Raw genomic sequence first — 14,229 nt, forward strand, 5'->3', positions numbered from 1 at the left:
CTTTGATAGGAACATTGCAAGCGGCAAAATCAACAAGTGCAGACTGAAGAGTCCGACCTGCACACTGTTTTAGCAGTCAGGATGGCCGAGTGGTCTAAGGCGCCAGACTCAAGAGAGCTTGATCTTCAGTGAAGCTGAGCCTTCTGGTCTCTTCATGGAGGTGTGGGTTCAAATCCCACTTCTGACAGGTGTATTTTCTTCCCTTAAATCTTGCTCTGCTTGCAGAGCCAGCTCCTCACACCACTATCTTTGGAAGCTGCTGTGGCATGTGAGGAGAAATCCACCAACCCATCGGCTGGGCCCTCAATCAAAATTCTGTGTATTACTGGAAGGGGCGTCTCAGGCACACCTTCTGTTAGAGCTGCACTTTATGACAGTAACTACCATGCTGGTTTCTACTTAAGCAGTTGATTCTATCGTTTGAAGTGAGGCTCTCCTGCCACCTTTTGGGCAAAGAAGACTCTGCCCCTGCAACAACACAGGCAGACAAGCTCAAACTAGGTTTCTTGGTTAGGTGGGCGGAGCATATTGGCAATGGTGCCTCCTCGTGACTTGCAATTTACATGAAGAAGACAGAGAGGCAGCTGGGAGTAGGCAGTACCCATGAACCCCTGAACACTGTCTTGCGACTAGCACACAATTCTGAAATGAGGCGGGGAAAGGAGGTGATTTCCCCATCAAGGGCCATTCCGGGAAATCAGCCACCCTGCGTCTCCCAGGTGAGTGTTTCAGGCCTATGAGCCACTAATATAAATCTCGCCTGATCGAGTGCTGATCGAGCAAGTGTGCTTGAATCCAAGAGGCATGCTCCTCTGGCTCAAGAGCTAGCAGGCCCTTCAGTGCTTGTGGTTGGGAAGTCTAAGGTGCAAGGGTCCATGACTTGCAGCGGGTTACAACTACCAGAAAGGGTCTGCTTTTCACATCAGTGCCCTAGTTCAGCTCACTGGCACAGGGCATTTTGACTACCTCTTGCCTTGCTAGAGACAAACAAAAAATCCTTGACAGAAAACATCAATTGCTATGGCACGCTTAGAGAGAGAGAACCTCCAAATGGCCCTGCTTTTCTGAAAGACGCTTCAGAAGATGTTTCAAATGACTATGCAGCGGCAGTCTAGTTGGTATAGGGGTATGATTCTCGCTTCGGGTGTGAGAGGACCTCGGTTCAAATCCCAGACCAACCCCTACCTTTATAGGTTCAGTCTGTGTTTTAAACAGGAGTGTTTCTGCTTTTCACTCTTGTAAGATGTCATGTTGCAATGCAATACATGCTTTATACTGGCGTCGAGACGGTTCAGCATCATGAAGGTATGCGAGATTTCTTTGCAACTGCTTTTCTGTGCTGGAGCAGCAGTGCTCGTAGGAACATTAAATGCACAGTGCTTCTCCATGGTAATTTCGGGTCCAGTTCTGAAATCACCTCTTGGAATGAAAGTGATCCCAGTTCCTTTCTTCCAAGGGAAGAGATCGTGTTCTGGAAGGCTCAGCTTTGAGCGTCATGAACATTGGCCCTCATCCTTGCATCCCAGTCCAATGCATAGCCACATAAAGCAAGCAGGTGTGTCTGTTTCCATAGTGTGGTGGTTCCAGTACAATGCATAGCCACATGAAGCAAGCCGGCAAGTGTGTCTGTTTGTGTAGTTTAGTGGTTATCATGCGCACCTCACATGCGAAAGGTCCCTGGTTCGAGTCGCTGGGCTTTTTCACAGTATTTGCATTTCCTGCCTCACCTGACAGGCAAGCTGAGATAAAAGAGACTGTGTCTATCCCTCACCATCGTGAGGTACTACGCTCCTGGGGCATCTGTCACAGCTCACCAAGAGGAGTTGCGCTAGCTTACGGCAGTCAGTTGCTCACTGTTTGACCTTTGCAATGAAGCCTGAGCCTACAGCATTCAAGCCAGCCAAGGAAGGAAGGAACGAGAGCGAAAATAGCTTTCCTGCCCTCACCAAGAACACACAACTTGAGCAAATAAAGTGCCAGACTTACAAGGCCCTATCGCCACCGGAGCATCACTTTTAGTGACGCCCCGGTGGCACTATGCACTGCGCGGTATTTACAAGATGGCGTTCAGCCACTTTTTGTGGCTTAACACCACCTTGTAAATACGGCCCCTTAGCACGCAGCGCGTTCCCTGGAAGGGGCGTGCAATGGGTGTTGTTGGGAGTGTGCCACAGCAACACCATAGCATTTTGATGCTGCTCCAGATTTAAGAGTTGGCGTAAATCTGCGTCAGCGCCAAAATCCAACGCCATCCCAGGGGTATCGTTAGAGTGGCGCACTGAGGAGAAATGTTTTCATTTCTCCTTGTTTTTGCTCTTTCTATGTGTGATGCATTCTGCAGCACACATAGAAGTAAGAGCAAATCACCATTGAAGATTTTTTTTTTGGGCAGGAAGGTGTCCCTTCCTGCACAAAAACAATTTCCCCCTCAACGCAGTCATCCTTGTACCATGGTGCAAGAACGGCTGCGTTGGCGCTCAGCAGCTAATTTAGAGCTGGCGCAGGGGGAAGCACAGGGGTGCGCTGTATTCTACTAAATACAGCGCTTTCCTGCATTTTGAAAATGACGGCGCGTGGGGCTTGCAAATTTGGCACAGCGTCGCGCTTAGTCATTTTCTTGTAAATCTGGGCCAAAATGTCTAAAGGATAGAGGCTTTTTATGTCATGTTCGATGAAGACCATGCAAATGACTCTAGTCGTACTGCAGAAGAGAGCACCATGTGCAGTTTCTTGCTTTGGGATGTAGTCTCCCACTCTCTGTCACCAACCCTCCGAGCAGGGTCGGAGCCGTTGCATTTCTGTGCCCAGGCTCGTTGGTCTAGGGGTATGATTCTCGCTTAGGGTGCGAGAGGTCCCGGGTTCAAATCCCAGACGAGCCCATTTTAGCGGAAAACAATCAAATCCTGCTCAAAATACACAACCCCTCAACATTTCTCATTCCACTCGAAGCATTGTTGCGCAAAACATATTTTTTGCCTCAGGCGAAAAATGGATTACAATGCCTTGGCTTCCTTCCTGCTTGCTCTCAGTGCGCCCTGTGTGATGATTTCACAGGCTCTCCTTCCTGGCATTTAGGCATCAGATATTTGTCTGTCTCTGCCCGCAGCTGTTGGATTTTTCAGGACGTTTGAGTGTATGCATGCTGGCCGACACCGCTGCAATTTTCACACTTACCCCTCGCATTCCGAGCAACTGCTGATAAAGTATAGAGGAAATCGTGCAAACATATGAGGGGAACTGTGCTCCTTCAGTCAAGTCAGCAAGCTTGTTTCTGTAGTGTAGTGGTTATCACGTTCGCCTCACACGCGAAAAGTCCCCGGTTCGAGACCGGGCAGAAACACTTGGCAGCTGCAGCTTTTGTGTTTGCTCCCTAAAACCTCAGTCTCTCTCAATGCACACTTAGACAGAAATGACCTTTAAAAACTTGTGACCTGTGTAAAACGTGCTTTACTATTGCAGGACGCTAAAAAGTTATCTGCATCCCTCGGTGGTCGTGCATGTGCATTGTTTCTTGTTCTGTTTTTTTTTCTTTTTCTTGGCCATGTTATATTGTGGGGCCTTTAAAGCTGCGACTTTGATAGGAACATTGCAAGCGGCAAAATCAACAAGTGCAGACTGAAGAGTCCAACCTGCACACTGTTTTGGCTGTCAGGATGGCCGTGTGGTCTAAGGCGCCAGACTCAAGAGAGCTTGATCTTCAGTGAAGCTGAGCCTTCTGGTCTCTTCATGGAGGCGTGGGTTCAAATCCCACTTCTGACAGGTGTATTTTCTTCCCTTAAATCTTGCTCTGCTTGCAGAGCCAGCTCCTCACACCACTATCTTTGGAAGCTGCTGTGGCATGTGAGGAGAAATCCACCAACCCATCGGCTGGGCCCTCAATCAAAATTCTGTGTATTACTGGAAGGGGCGTCTCAGGCACACCTTCTGTTTGAGCTGCACTTTATGACAGTAACTACCATGCTGATTTCTACTTAAGCAGTTGATTCTATCGTTTGAAGTGAGGCTCTCCTGCCACCTTTTGGGCAAAGAAGACTCTGCCCCTGCAACAACACAGGCAGACAAGCTCAAACTAGGTTTCTTGGTTAGGTGGGCGGAGCATATTGGCAATGGTGCCTCCTCGTGACTTGCAATTTACATGAAGAAGACAGAGAGGCAGCTGGGAGTAGGCAGTACCCATGAACCCCTGAACACTGTCTTGCGACTAGCACACAATTCTGAAATGAGGCGGGGGAAAGGAGGTGATTTCCCCATCAAGGGCCATTCCGGGAAATCAGCCACCCTGCGTCTCCCAGGTGAGTGTTTCAGGCCTATGAGCCACTAATATAAATCTCGCCTGATCGAGCCTGATCAAGCAAGTGTGCTTGAATCCAAGAGGCATGCTCCTCTGGCTCAAGAGCTAGCAGGCCCTTCAGTGCTTCTGGTTGGGAAGTCTAAGGTGCAAGGGTCCATGACTAGCAGCGGGTTACAACTACCAGAAAGGGTCTGCTTTTCACATCAGTCCCCTAGTTCAGCTCACTGGCACAGGGCATTTTGACTACCTCTTGCCTTGCTAGAGACAAACAAAAAATCCTTGACAGAAAACATCAATTGCTATGGCACGCTTAGAGAGAAAGAGCCTCCAAATGGCCCTGCTTTTCTGAAAGACGCTTCAGAAGATGTTTCAAATGACTATGCAGCGGCAGTTTAGTTGGTATAGGGGTATGATACTCGCTTCGGGTGTGAAAGGACCTCGGTTCAAATCCCAGACAAACCCTTACCTTTATAGGTTCAGTCTGTGTTTTAAACAGGAGTGTTTCTGCTTTTCACTCTTGTAAGATGTCATGTTGCAATGCAATACATGCTTTATACTGGCGTCGAGACGGTTCAGCATCATGAAGGTATGCGAGATTTCTTTGCAACTGCTTTTCTGTGCTGGAGCAGTAGTGCTCGTAGGAACATTAAATGCACAGTGCTTCTCCATGGTAATTTCGGGTCCAGTTCTGAAATCACCTCTTGGAATGAAAGTGATCCCAGTTCCTTTCTTCCAAGGAAAGAGATCGTGTTCCGGAAGGCTCAGCTTTGAGCATCATGAACATTGGCCCTCATCCTTGCATCCCAGTCCAATGCATAGCCACATAAAGCAAGCAGGTGTGTCTGTTTCCATAGTGTGGTGGTTCCAGTACAATGCATAGCCACATGAAGCAAGCCGGCAAGTGTGTCTGTTTGTGTAGTGTAGTGGTTATCATGCGCACCTCACATGCGAAAGGTCCCTTGTTCGAGTCGCTGGGCTTTTTCACAGTATTTGCATTTCCTGCCTCACCTGACAGGCAAGCTGAGATAAAAGAGACTGTGTCTATCCCTCACCATCGTGAGGTACTACGCTCCTGGGGCATCTGTCACAGCTCACCAAGAGGAGTTGCGCCAGCTTACGGCAGTCAGTTGCTCACTGTTTGACCTTTGCAATGAAGCCTGAGCCTACAGCATTCAAGCCAGCCAAGGAAGGAAGGTACGAGAGCGAAAATAGCTTTCCTGCCCTCACCAAGAACACACACCTTGAGCAAATAAAGTGCCAGACTTACAAGGCCCTATCGCCACCGGAGCATCACTTTTAGTGACGCCCCGGTGGCACTATGCACTGCGCGGTATTTACAAGATGGCGTTCAGCCACTTTTTGTGGCTTAACACCACCTTGTAAATACGGCCCCTTAGCACGCAGCGCATTCCCTGGAAGGGGCGTGCAATGGGTGTTGTTGGGAGTGTGCCACAGCAACACCATAGCATTTTGATGCTGCTCCAGATTTAGGAGTTGGCGTAAATCTGCGTCAGCGCCAAAATCCAACGCCATCCCAGGGGTGTCGTTAGAGTGGCGCACTGAGGAGAAATGTTTTCATTTCTCCTTGTTTTTGCTCTTTCTATGTGTGATGCATTCTGCAGCACACATAGAAGTAAGAGCAAATCACCATTGAAGATTTTTTTTTTGGGCAGGAAGGTGTCCCTTCCTGCACAAAAACAATTTCCCCCTCAACGCAGTCATCCTTGTACCATGGTGCAAGAACAGCTGCGTTGGCGCTCAGCAGCTAATTTAGAGCTGGCGCAGGGGGAAGCACAGGGGTGCGCTGTATTCTACTAAATACGGCGCTTTCCTGCATTTTTAAAATGACGGCACGTGGGGCTTGCAAATTTGGCACAGCGTCGCGCTTAGTCATTTTCTTGTAAATCTGGGCCAAAATGTCTAAAGGATAGAGGCTTTTTATGTCATGTTCGATGAAGACCATGCAAATGACTCTAGTCGTACTGCAGAAGAGAGCACCATGTGCAGTTTCATACTTTGGGATGTAGTCTCCCACTCTCTGTCACCAATCCTCCGAGCAGGGTCGGAGCCGTTGCATTTCTGTGGCCAGGCTCGTTGGTCTAGGGGTATGATTCTCGCTTATGGTGCGAGAGGTCCCGGGTTCAAATCCCGGACAAGCCCATTTTAGCGGAAAACAATCAAATCCTGCTCAAAATACACAACCCCTCAACATTTCTCATTCCACTCGAAGCATTGTTGCGCAAAACATATTTTTTGCCTCAGGCGAAAAATGGATTACAATGCCTTGGCTTCCTTCCTGCTTGCTCTCAGTGCGCCCTGTGTGATGATTTCACAGGCTCTCCTTCCTGGCATTTAGGCATCAGATATTTGTCTGTCTCTGCCCGCAGCTGTGGGATTTTTCAGGACGTCTGAGTGTATGCATGCTGGCCGACACCGCTGCAATTTTCACACTTACCCCTCGCATTCCGAGCAACTGCTGATAAAGTATAGAGGAAATCGTGCAAACATATGAGGGGAACTGTGCTCCTTCAGTCAAATCAGCAAGCTTGTTTCTGTAGTGTAGTGGTTATCACGTTCGCCTCACACGCGAAAAGTCCCCGGTTTGAGACCGGGCAGAAACACTTGGCAGCAGCAGCTTTTGTGTTTGCTCCCTAAAACCTCAGTCTCTCTCAATGCACACTTAGACAGAAATGACATTTAAAAACTTGTGACCTGTGTAAAACGTTCTTTACTATTGCAGGACGCTAAAAAGTTATCTGCATCCCTCGGTGGTCGTGCATGTGCATTGTTTCTTGTTCTTTTTTTTTTTTTTTTTCTTGGCCATGTTATATTGTGGGGCCTTTAAAGCTGTGACTTTGATAGGAACATTGCAAGCGGCAAAATCAACAAGTGCAGACTGAAGAGTCCGACCTGCACACTGTTTTGGCTGTCAGGATGGCCGAGTGGTCTAAGGCGCCAGACTCAAGAGAGCTTGATCTTCAGTGAAGCTGAGCCTTCTGGTCTCTTCATGGAAGTGTGGGTTCAAATCCCACTTCTGACAGGTGTATTTTCTTCCCTTAAATCTTGCTCTGCTTGCAGAGCCAGCTCCTCACACCACTATCTTTGGAAGCTGCTGTGGCATGTGAGGAGAAATCCACCAACCCATCGGCTGGGCCCTCAATCAAAATTCTGTGTATTACTGGAAGGGGCGTCTCAGGCACACCTTCTGTTAGAGCTGCACTTTATGACAGTAACTACCATGCTGGTTTCTACTTAAGCAGTTGATTCTATCGTTTGAAGTGAGGCTCTCCTGCCACCTTTTGGGCAAAGAAGACACTGCCCCTGCAACAACACAGGCAGACAAGCTCAAACTAGGTTTCTTGGTTAAGTGGGCGGAGCATATTGGCAATGGTGCCTCCTCGTGACTTGCAATTTACATGAAGAAGACAGAGAGGCAGCTGGGAGTAGGCAGTACCCATGAACCCCTGAACACTGTCTTGCGACTAGCACACAATTCTGAAATGAGGCGGGGGAAAGGAGGTGATTTCCCCATCAAGGGCCATTCCGGGAAATCAGCCACCCTGCGGCTCCCAGGTGAGTGTTTCAGGCCTATGAGCCACTAATATAAATCTCGCCTGATCGAGCGGTGATCGAGCAAGTGTGCTTGAATCCAAGAGGCATGCTCCTCTGGCTCAAGAGCTAGCAGGCCCTTCAGTGCTTCTGGTTGGGAAGTCTAAGGTGCAAGGGTCCATGACTAGCAGCGGGTTACAACTACCAGAAAGGGTCTGCTTTTCACATCAGTCCCCTAGTTCAGCTCACTGGCACAGGGCATTTTGACTACCTCTTGCCTTGCTAGAGACAAACAAAAAATCCTTGACAGAAAACATCAATTGCTATGGCACGCTTAGAGAGAGAGAGCCTCCAAATGGCCCTGCTTTTCTGAAAGACGCTGCAGAAGATGTTTCAAATGACTATGCAGCGGCAGTCTAGTTGGTATAGGGGTATGATTCTCGCTTCGGGTGTGAGAGGACCTCGGTTCAAATCCCAGACAAACCCCTACCTTTAAAGGTTCAGTCTGTGTTTTAAACAGGAGTGTTTCTGCTTTTCACTCTTGTAAGATGTCATGTTGCAATGCAATACATGCTTTATACTGGCGTCGAGACGGTTCAGCATCATGAAGGTATGCGAGATTTCTTTGCAACTGCTTTTCTGTGCTGGAGCAGCAGTGCTCGTAGGAACATTAAATGCACAGTGCTTCTCCATGGTAATTTCGGGTCCAGTTCTGAAATCACCTCTTGGAATGAAAGTGATCCCAGTTCCTTTCTTCCAAGGGAAAAGATCGTGTTCCGGAAGGCTCAGCTTTGAGCGTCATGAACATTGGCCCTCATCCTTGCATCCCAGTCCAATGCATAGCCACATAAAGCAAGCAGGTGTGTCTGTTTCCATAGTGTGGTGGTTCCAGTACAATGCATAGCCACATGAAGCAAGCCGGCAAGTGTGTCTGTTTGTGTAGTGTAGTGGTTATCATGCGCACCTCACATGCGAAAGGTCCCTGGTTCGAGTCGCTGGGCTTTTTCACAGTATTTGCATTTCCTGCCTCACCTGACAGGCAAGCTGAGATAAAAGAGACTGTGTCTATCCCTCACCATCGTGAGGTACTACGCTCCTGGGGCATCTGTCACAGCTCACCAAGAGGAGTTGCGCCAGCTTACGGCAGTCAGTTGCTCACTGTTTGACCTTTGCAATGAAGCCTGAGCCTACAGCATTCAAGCCAGCCAAGGAAGGAAGGTACGAGAGCGAAAATAGCTTTCCTGCCCTCACCAAGAACACACACCTTGAGCAAATAAAGTGCCAGACTTACAAGGCCCTATCGCCACCGGAGCATCACTTTTAGTGACGCCCCGGTGGCACTATGCACTGCGCGGTATTTACAAGATGGCGTTCAGCCACTTTTTGTGGCTTAACACCACCTTGTAAATACGGCCCCTTAGCACGCAGCGCATTCCCTGGAAGGGGCGTGCAATGGGTGTTGTTGGGAGTGTGCCACAGCAACACCATAGCATTTTGATGCTGCTCCAGATTTAGGAGTTGGCGTAAATCTGCGTCAGCGCCAAACTCCAACGCCATCCCAGGGGTGTCGTTAGAGTGGCGCACTGAGGAGAAATGTTTTCATTTCTCCTTGTTTTTGCTCTTTCTATGTGTGATGCATTCTGCAGCACACATAGAAGTAAGAGCAAATCACCATTGAAGATTTTTTTTTTGGGCAGGAAGGTGTCCCTTCCTGCACAAAAACAATTTCCCCCTCAACGCAGTCATCCTTGTACCATGGTGCAAGAACGGCTGCGTTGGCGCTCAGCAGCTAATTTAGAGCTGGCGCAGGGGGAAGCACAGGGGTGCGCTGTATTCTACTAAATACGGCGCTTTCCTGCATTTTTAAAATGACGGCACGTGGGGCTTGCAAATTTGGCACAGCGTCGCGCTTAGTCATTTTCTTGTAAATCTGGGCCAAAATGTCTAAAGGATAGAGGCTTTTTATGTCATGTTCGATGAAGACCATGCAAATGACTCTAGTCGTACTGCAGAAGAGAGCACCATGTGCAGTTTCATACTTTGGGATGTAGTCTCCCACTCTCTGTCACCAATCCTCCGAGCAGGGTCGGAGCCGTTGCATTTCTGTGCCCAGGCTCGTTGGTCTAGGGGTATGATTCTCGCTTATGGTGCGAGAGGTCCCGGGTTCAAATCCCGGACAAGCCCATTTTAGCGGAAAACAATCAAATCCTGCTCAAAATACACAACCCCTCAACATTTCTCATTCCACTCGAAGCATTGTTGCGCAAAACATATTTTTTGCCTCAGGCGAAAAATGGATTACAATGCCTTGGCTTCCTTCCTGCTTGCTCTCAGTGCGCCCTGTGTGATGATTTCACAGGCTCTCCTTCCTGGCATTTAGGCATCAGATATTTGTCTGTCTCTGCCCGCAGCTGTGGGATTTTTCAGGACGTCTGAGTGTATGCATGCTGGCCGACACCGCTGCAATTTTCACACTTACCCCTCGCATTCCGAGCAACTGCTGATAAAGTATAGAGGAAATCGTGCAAACATATGAGGGGAACTGTGCTCCTTCAGTCAAATCAGCAAGCTTGTTTCTGTAGTGTAGTGGTTATCACGTTCGCCTCACACGCGAAAAGTCCCCGGTTTGAGACCGGGCAGAAACACTTGGCAGCAGCAGCTTTTGTGTTTGCTCCCTAAAACCTCAGTCTCTCTCAATGCACACTTAGACAGAAATGACCTTTAAAAACTTGTGACCTGTGTAAAACGTTCTTTACTATTGCAGGACGCTAAAAAGTTATCTGCATCCCTCGGTGGTCGTGCATGTGCATTGTTTCTTGTTCTGTTTTTTTTTTTTTTTCTTGGCCATGTTATATTGTGGGGCCTTTAAAGCTGTGACTTTGATAGGAACATTGCAAGCGGCAAAATCAACAAGTGCAGACTGAAGAGTCCGACCTGCACACTGTTTTGGCTGTCAGGATGGCCGAGTGGTCTAAGGCGCCAGACTCAAGAGAGCTTGATCTTCAGTGAAGCTGAGCCTTCTGGTCTCTTCATGGAAGTGTGGGTTCAAATCCCACTTCTGACAGGTGTATTTTCTTCCCTTAAATCTTGCTCTGCTTGCAGAGCCAGCTCCTCACACCACTATCTTTGGAAGCTGCTGTGGCATGTGAGGAGAAATCCACCAACCCATCGGCTGGGCCCTCAATCAAAATTCTGTGTATTACTGGAAGGGGCGTCTCAGGCACACCTTCTGTTAGAGCTGCACTTTATGACAGTAACTACCATGCTGGTTTCTACTTAAGCAGTTGATTCTATCGTTTGAAGTGAGGCTCTCCTGCCACCTTTTGGGCAAAGAAGACACTGCCCCTGCAACAACACAGGCAGACAAGCTCAAACTAGGTTTCTTGGTTAAGTGGGCGGAGCATATTGGCAATGGTGCCTCCTCGTGACTTGCAATTTACATGAAGAAGACAGAGAGGCAGCTGGGAGTAGGCAGTACCCATGAACCCCTGAACACTGTCTTGCGACTAGCACACAATTCTGAAATGAGGCGGGGGAAAGGAGGTGATTTCCCCATCAAGGGCCATTCCGGGAAATCAGCCACCCTGCGGCTCCCAGGTGAGTGTTTCAGGCCTATGAGCCACTAATATAAATCTCGCCTGATCGAGCGCTGATCGAGCAAGTGTGCTTGAATCCAAGAGGCATGCTCCTCTGGCTCAAGAGCTAGCAGGCCCTTCAGTGCTTCTGGTTGGGAAGTCTAAGGTGCAAGGGTCCATGACTAGCAGCGGGTTACAACTACCAGAAAGGGTCTGCTTTTCACATCAGTCCCCTAGTTCAGCTCACTGGCACAGGGCATTTTGACTACCTCTTGCCTTGCTAGAGACAAACAAAAAATCCTTGACAGAAAACATCAATTGCTATGGCACGCTTAGAGAGAGAGAGCCTCCAAATGGCCCTGCTTTTCTGAAAGACGCTGCAGAAGATGTTTCAAATGACTATGCAGCGGCAGTCTAGTTGGTATAGGGGTATGATTCTCGCTTCGGGTGTGAGAGGACCTCGGTTCAAATCCCAGACAAACCCCTACCTTTATAGGTTCAGTCTGTGTTTTAAACAGGAGTGTTTCTGCTTTTCACTCTTGTAAGATGTCATGTTGCAATGCAATACATGCTTTATACTGGCGTCGAGACGGTTCAGCATCATGAAGGTATGCGAGATTTCTTTGCAACTGCTTTTCTGTGCTGGAGCAGCAGTGCTCGTAGGAACATTAAATGCACAGTGCTTCTCCATGGTAATTTCGGGTCCAGTTCTGAAATCACCTCTTGGAATGAAAGTGATCCCAGTTCCTTTCTTCCAAGGGAAAAGATCGTGTTCCGGAAGGCTCAGCTTTGAGCGTCATGAACATTGGCCCTCATCCTTGCATCCCAGTCCAATGCATAGCCACATAAAGCAAGCAGGTGTGTCTGTTTCCATAGTGTGGTGGTTCCAGTACAATGCATAGCCACATGAAGCAAGCCGGCAAGTGTGTCTGTTTGTGTAGTGTAGTGGTTATCATGCGCACCTCACATGCGAAAGGTCCCTGGTTCGAGTTGCTGGGCTTTTTCACAGTATTTGCATTTCCTGCCTCACCTGACAGGCAAGCTGAGATAAAAGAGACTGTGTCTATCCCTCACCATCGTGAGGTACTACGCTCCTGGGGCATCTGTCACAGCTCACCAAGAGGAGTTGCGCCAGCTTACGGCAGTCAGTTGCTCACTGTTTGACCTTTGCAATGAAGCCTGAGCCTACAGCATTCAAGCCAGCCAAGGAAGGAAGGTACGAGAGCGAAAATAGATTTCCTGCCCTCACCAAGAACACACACCTTGAGCAAATAAAGTGCCAGACTTACAAGGCCCTATCGCCACCGGAGCATCACTTTTAGTGACGCCCCGGTGGCACTATGCACTGCGCGGTATTTACAAGATGGCGTTCAGCCACTTTTTGTGGCTTAACACCACCTTGTAAATACGGCCCCTTAGCACGCAGCGCGTTCCCTGGAAGGGGCGTGCAATGGGTGTTGTTGGGAGTGTGCCACAGCAACACCATAGCATTTTGATGCTGCTCCAGATTTAGGAGTTGGCGTAAATCTGCGTCAGCGCCAAAATCCAACGCCATCCCAGGGGTGTGGTTAGAGTGGCGCACTGAGGAGAAATGTTTTCATTTCTCCTTGTTTTTGCTCTTTCTATGTGTGATGCATTCTGCAGCACACATAGAAGTAAGAGCAAATCACCATTGAAGATTTTTTTTTTGGGCAGGAAGGTGTCCCTTCCTGCACAAAAACAATTTCCCCCTCAACGCAGTCATCCTTGTACCATGGTGCAAGAACGGCTGCGTTGGCGCTCAGCAGCTAATTTAGAGCTGGCGCAGGGGGAAACACAGGGGTGCGCTGTATTCTACTAAATACGGCGCTTTCCTGCATTTTTAAAATGACGGCATGTGGGGCTTGCAAATTTGCCACAGTGTCGCGCTTAGTCATTTTCTTGTAAATCTGGGCCAAAATGTCTAAAGGATAGAGGCTTTTTATGTCATGTTCGATGAAGACCATGCAAATGACTCTAGTCGTACTGCAGAAGAGAGCACCATGCGCAGTTTCTTGCTTTGGGATGTAGTCTCCCACTCTGTGTCACCAATCCTCCGAGCAGGGTCGGAGCCGTTGCATTTCTGTGCCCAGACTCGTTGGTCTAGGGGTATGATTCTCGCTTAGGGTGCGAGAGGTCCCGGGTTCAAATCCCGGACGAGCCCATTTTAGCGGAAAACAATCAAATCCTGCTCAAAATACACAACCCCTCAACATTTCTCATTCCACTCGAAGCATTGTTGCGCAAAACATATTTTTTGCCTCAGGCGAAAAATGGATTACAATGCCTTGGCTTCCTTCCTGCTTGCTCTCAGTGCGCCCTGTGTGATGATTTCACAGGCTCTCCTTCCTGGCATTTAGGCATCAGATATTTGTCTGTCTCTGCCCGCAGCTGTGGGATTTTTCAGGACGTCTGAGTGTATGCATGCTGGCCGACACCGCTGCAATTTTCACACTTACCCCTCGCATTCCGAGCAACTGCGGATAAAGTATAGAGGAAATTGTGCAAACATATGAGGGGAACTGTGCTCCTTCAGTCAAATCAGCAAGCTTGTTTCTGTAGTGTAGTGGTTATCACGTTCGCCTCACACGCGAAAAGTCCCCGGTTTGAGACCGGGCAGAAACACTTGGCAGCAGCAGCTTTTGTGTTTGCTCCCTAAAACCTCAGTCTCTCTCAATGCACACTTAGACAGAAATGACCTTTAAAAACTTGTGACCTATGTAAAACGTGCTTTACTATTGCAGGACGCTAAAAAGTTATCTGCATCCCTCGGTGGTCGTGCATGTGCATTGTTTC

At 48.5% G+C, this 14,229-nt stretch overlaps 8 non-coding genes across 8 annotated transcripts; all 8 read left to right on the forward strand.

Moving 5' to 3' along the window:
- The first annotated feature begins 2,807 nt into the window (after window positions 1-2,807).
- On the forward strand, window positions 2,808-2,879 carry TRNAP-AGG (transfer RNA proline (anticodon AGG)). The gene has a single exon. It is a non-coding gene; the product is annotated as a tRNA-Pro (tRNA).
- A 388-nt stretch (window positions 2,880-3,267) lies between these two features.
- Window positions 3,268-3,340, forward strand: TRNAV-CAC (transfer RNA valine (anticodon CAC)). The gene has a single exon. It is a non-coding gene; the product is annotated as a tRNA-Val (tRNA).
- A 3,039-nt stretch (window positions 3,341-6,379) lies between these two features.
- On the forward strand, window positions 6,380-6,451 carry TRNAH-AUG (transfer RNA histidin (anticodon AUG)). The gene has a single exon. It is a non-coding gene; the product is annotated as a tRNA-His (tRNA).
- Window positions 6,452-6,839: 388 nt separating this feature from the next.
- On the forward strand, window positions 6,840-6,912 carry TRNAV-CAC (transfer RNA valine (anticodon CAC)). Its single transcript has one exon. It is a non-coding gene; the product is annotated as a tRNA-Val (tRNA).
- Window positions 6,913-9,952: 3,040 nt separating this feature from the next.
- Window positions 9,953-10,024, forward strand: TRNAH-AUG (transfer RNA histidin (anticodon AUG)). The gene has a single exon. It is a non-coding gene; the product is annotated as a tRNA-His (tRNA).
- Window positions 10,025-10,412: 388 nt separating this feature from the next.
- Window positions 10,413-10,485, forward strand: TRNAV-CAC (transfer RNA valine (anticodon CAC)). The gene has a single exon. It is a non-coding gene; the product is annotated as a tRNA-Val (tRNA).
- A 3,040-nt stretch (window positions 10,486-13,525) lies between these two features.
- Window positions 13,526-13,598, forward strand: TRNAP-AGG (transfer RNA proline (anticodon AGG)). Its single transcript has one exon. It is a non-coding gene; the product is annotated as a tRNA-Pro (tRNA).
- A 387-nt stretch (window positions 13,599-13,985) lies between these two features.
- Window positions 13,986-14,058, forward strand: TRNAV-CAC (transfer RNA valine (anticodon CAC)). Its single transcript has one exon. It is a non-coding gene; the product is annotated as a tRNA-Val (tRNA).
- The last annotated feature ends 171 nt before the right edge of the window (window positions 14,059-14,229 follow it).

This window comes from Pleurodeles waltl, unplaced genomic scaffold, assembly GCF_031143425.1.
Source record: "Pleurodeles waltl isolate 20211129_DDA unplaced genomic scaffold, aPleWal1.hap1.20221129 scaffold_91, whole genome shotgun sequence".
Classification (NCBI taxonomy): domain Eukaryota; kingdom Metazoa; phylum Chordata; class Amphibia; order Caudata; family Salamandridae; genus Pleurodeles; species Pleurodeles waltl.